Source organism: Rattus norvegicus, chromosome 8, assembly GCF_036323735.1.
Source record: "Rattus norvegicus strain BN/NHsdMcwi chromosome 8, GRCr8, whole genome shotgun sequence".
NCBI classification, from domain to species: Eukaryota; Metazoa; Chordata; class Mammalia; order Rodentia; family Muridae; genus Rattus; species Rattus norvegicus.
The window spans coordinates 106608272-106612116 of record NC_086026.1 but is presented as its reverse complement, the minus strand read 5'-3'; positions in this window follow the sequence as shown (position 1 = coordinate 106612116).

Genomic DNA, 3845 nt, shown 5'->3' with positions numbered 1-3845 from the left:
CCCATCACTCTCCCCTTGGACTTACTGTCCTCTGCAGTGTTTACACAAAATCATAGTGATCACAAACTCTCTGTCTTTGCTTCTGACACTGTGAAATGAGAGTCACACGAGCATGAATACGGCTGCTGTATACAGAGACCAATGAAGGAAAGGTGAACTGGGTACCCAGACCTAGCACAGCATTCCCAGTGACAATGGCACAGCTCCAATGCCAACAAAGCACATTCCTCTTGGACTGACACCATGATTGCTCTGCTCGAAAAGTCCATGTTTACTAAAATCTGGCAAAAATACTTCTGTGTTTACATATTAAATAGAATTGGGTTTTAGACGTAGGTAGTTATAAACAGGTTTTCCTCCCACTTGAATGTCAGGCAGGGTGTGGGAGACAATTCCTCATTCAGCCAGACTGTCCTGAGGCTTGTGGGATGATCGGCATCTCTGACCTTGACCTGACTTTGCTGGCGGCTTCTCCCAATCACTCAGCTTTGGTCTCCCCATCAACCTGGAGTCCAGGAGCCACAACTGTCCACCATCGTGCTAGGCAGGTCCTCCAATAGAGTCCCTCCTGAAATCACTCCTCCCTCTGGGAGTCCCAAGCCCTTGTCATGTGTCATGAAATGGGGACAGAGCCTACACTTGTGGCACAGCAGAGCAAGGAACAGACCCTTCAGTGTCTGACAGGAGTCAGTCTGGGTCAAGATGGAGTCTGTCCCAAGCAGAAGGGGCCAGGTGTCAGCATGGGTCAGTTCACTTCTGCCCCAGTGAGTCTCAGGCCTTGCTTTCTTCTGATCACCAGGACACGAGGAGGCAGGAGAGCACTCATAGACAAACTGGATGTTTTTAGTTTCATGTCACGAAGTATAATCCAGTTTTATTATTTTCAATGCTTTGCAAGCACTCTACCACCAAACTATATCCCCAATCCTCAAAAGATACACTAAAAGACAAGCAAGCTGTATGCATGGCAGCCAAGTTTACCCCCTGAACCTTGGGGATATGATGCTCCAACAACAACTATTTGATTTTATTTTTTAAAGCAGGGTCCCATGCATTCCAGGCTAGCTTTGAACATACTATGTAGCCAACAATGACCTTTAACTATATATCCTCTGTCTTCCAAGTACTGCAGTTATAGACACCTGCCACCATACTTACTTTATACAGTGTTATTAAACTGAATAACACTGATACCTGAATACCAGGCAAGCATTCTGCCAACTGAACTATCCCCCTAGCCCCATTCAACAATGGCTCTTTTTAAAGGCAAAGCATCCCAGATCCATGAGATTTCTGCTCTGGAGCAGGTCCTTCTAGGTACCACCACATGTCTAATCCTGTGCAATTCTCCCAAAATACAACCCAGGAGACAGCAGTGTCAACATGTACAGAAGAGAACCCTAAGGCTTGGAAAGGCCACACTGCTTTACCCATAGCACACAGCTGGGAAGTGACACACTGGTTCCCCTATAGCCAGGACTTCCTCTGAGGTGTCACCTCACCATGGCTTGATGGGCAAAGGCAATCTGTGAGGAGGCATAAGGAACAGGATTTACAATGTCTACTTGACCAAGGCTGTCTGCCTATGACAAAGTCAGGCTTGCAGTTAGAGTCCCCATGAGCCAATTGTCAGCAAACCACCGAAGGCTGCAAGCTTCAATGAACAAATGGCTGGCTCAGAGTAAGATCCTGCTGCCTGTGTGTGCTCTCTGCTCCTCTGTCCTTCCAACCATGTCACTGTTGTCCTGGATATTTTGCTTTCCAAGAACAGCCCACAACTGAGCCCTCTGTGAAGCAGATAGGTTTCTAGCAGAAGACAGACCGCAGAGAGTGGGGACATAGCAACATACAAGGGGTTATGAGCTGTGCACTCACTCGCTGGCAGGCTCAGAAGACCTTTCTGCCTCTAGACCAGAAAGGGAGGAAAGTGGAAATGTTACTAGATACCAGGGAAAGCTTTTTCTGTGGGAAAGGCTCATCTGCCAGGAATCAGTTTCATATCATAGAGTGCGTCAAAACACCTAGAAGGCATTTTAAAATGTGCATGGATGCTAGATAGATGATTCATAGTTAGGGTCACTGTTGCTGCTATGAAATACCATGACCAAAGCAACTTGGGGAGGAAAGTTACCTTACACTTTCATATCACTGTCCACCATCAAAAGAGGTCAGGGTAGAAACTCAAACATAGCAGGGACCTGGAGGCAGGAGTTGATGCAGAGGCCATGGAGGGGTGCTGCTTACTGGCTTGCTCCTCATGGCTTGCTCAGCCTGCTTTCTTATAGAACCCAGAACTGCCAGCCCAGAGATGGCACCACCCACAATGGGCTGGGCCCTCCCACATCAATCGCTGATTAAGAAAATGCCCTGTAGGCTTGCGTACAATCCAATATTCTAGACACCTTTTTTTAATCGAGGTTCCCTCCTCTCAGATAGCTTTAGTTTGGGTCAAGCTGACATAAAACCAACAGCATAATTTGCTTGGATTTAAGCACTCAGGAGGCTGAAGCAGGAGTACTACAAGCTGAGGCCAGCCTGGGTTAAAGTCTCAAAAGAAATGTACGTGGGTGAACCTGTTTGAGCATATGCAGGTATATGTCATTTGTTCTTAACAGGCCAAGAATCAGCCAAGAATTTTGATTTTTTTTTTTTTTTTGGTTCTTTTTTTCGGAGCTGGGACCGAACCCAGGGCCTTGCGCTTCCTAGGTAAGCGCTCTACCACTGAGCTAAATCCCCAGCCCTGATTATTTTTAATTACATATGTGTGTACAGTGATTGTGGCGTATTTGTGTATATGAGTACACAGTCTTCCATTAGCAGCCTTCAGATGAAGATGTAGAACTCTCAGCTCCTCCTGCACCATGCCTGCCTAGATGCTGCCATGCTCCCACCTTGATGATAGTGGACCGAACCTCTGAACCTGTAAGTCAGTCCCAACTAAATGTTGTCCTTATAAGAGTTGCCTTGGTCATGGTGTCTGTTCACTGTAGTAAAACCCTAAGACATAGGACAAATAAAAAAAAATAAAATAAACTGTAACAGACCTTAGTAGTCCTCCAGATCTCAGCAGGACTGACTCCATGACACAAGTATCATTCAGGATGTAAAACTCAGAACACAGACAGCACCACCTGCCAAAACCAAAACAAAGACCGAATCCATCGAAGTCTATAGTTCTGGGAAAGCCTCTAAATGTACTAACCTTGCTTTTGGCTTCTATAGGTCAGCTCCTGCCTAACTGTTCTTGCTAACTAAAGTATGTCAACCCAGGACATGGGTTTTGTGCTTAAACTCACCCTGAGAAAGGCTCCGGGCTACACTGGGACCTGAACCCAAATACCTATGGTTGTCAATGACTGTTTAATAAGGACTTTCTGTGGCTCAAACCCATGTCCAAGCAGTTTTCTAAAGCTTTATTTCCAAAATGTTGTCATGTGAAGTGCTGTTTACCCACTTTAAGCCAGTAGTTCACAACCTGTGGGTCTTGACCTCTTTGGGGGTCAAAAGACCCTTTCACAAAGGTCACCTAAGGCCATCAGGAAACACAGATATTTACATTACAATTCATAACAGCAAAATGGCAGTTATGAAGTAGCAATGGAAATAACTTTATGGTTGGGGAATCATCATAACATGAGAAACTGTAATAAAGGGTCACAGTGTTGGAAGGTTGAGAGCCATTGCTCTAAGCAAATGCAGAGGATAAACTCATATGACACTGGTTCAGAGGTTTCCTTCTCTCCTGGTCTCACTCAAAAGCTGCCCTGCAGCTGGGTGGCAATAGCATTCGCCTTTTATCCCAGCACTCAGAGAAGCAGAAGCAAGTGAACCTCTGTTAGTTTGGG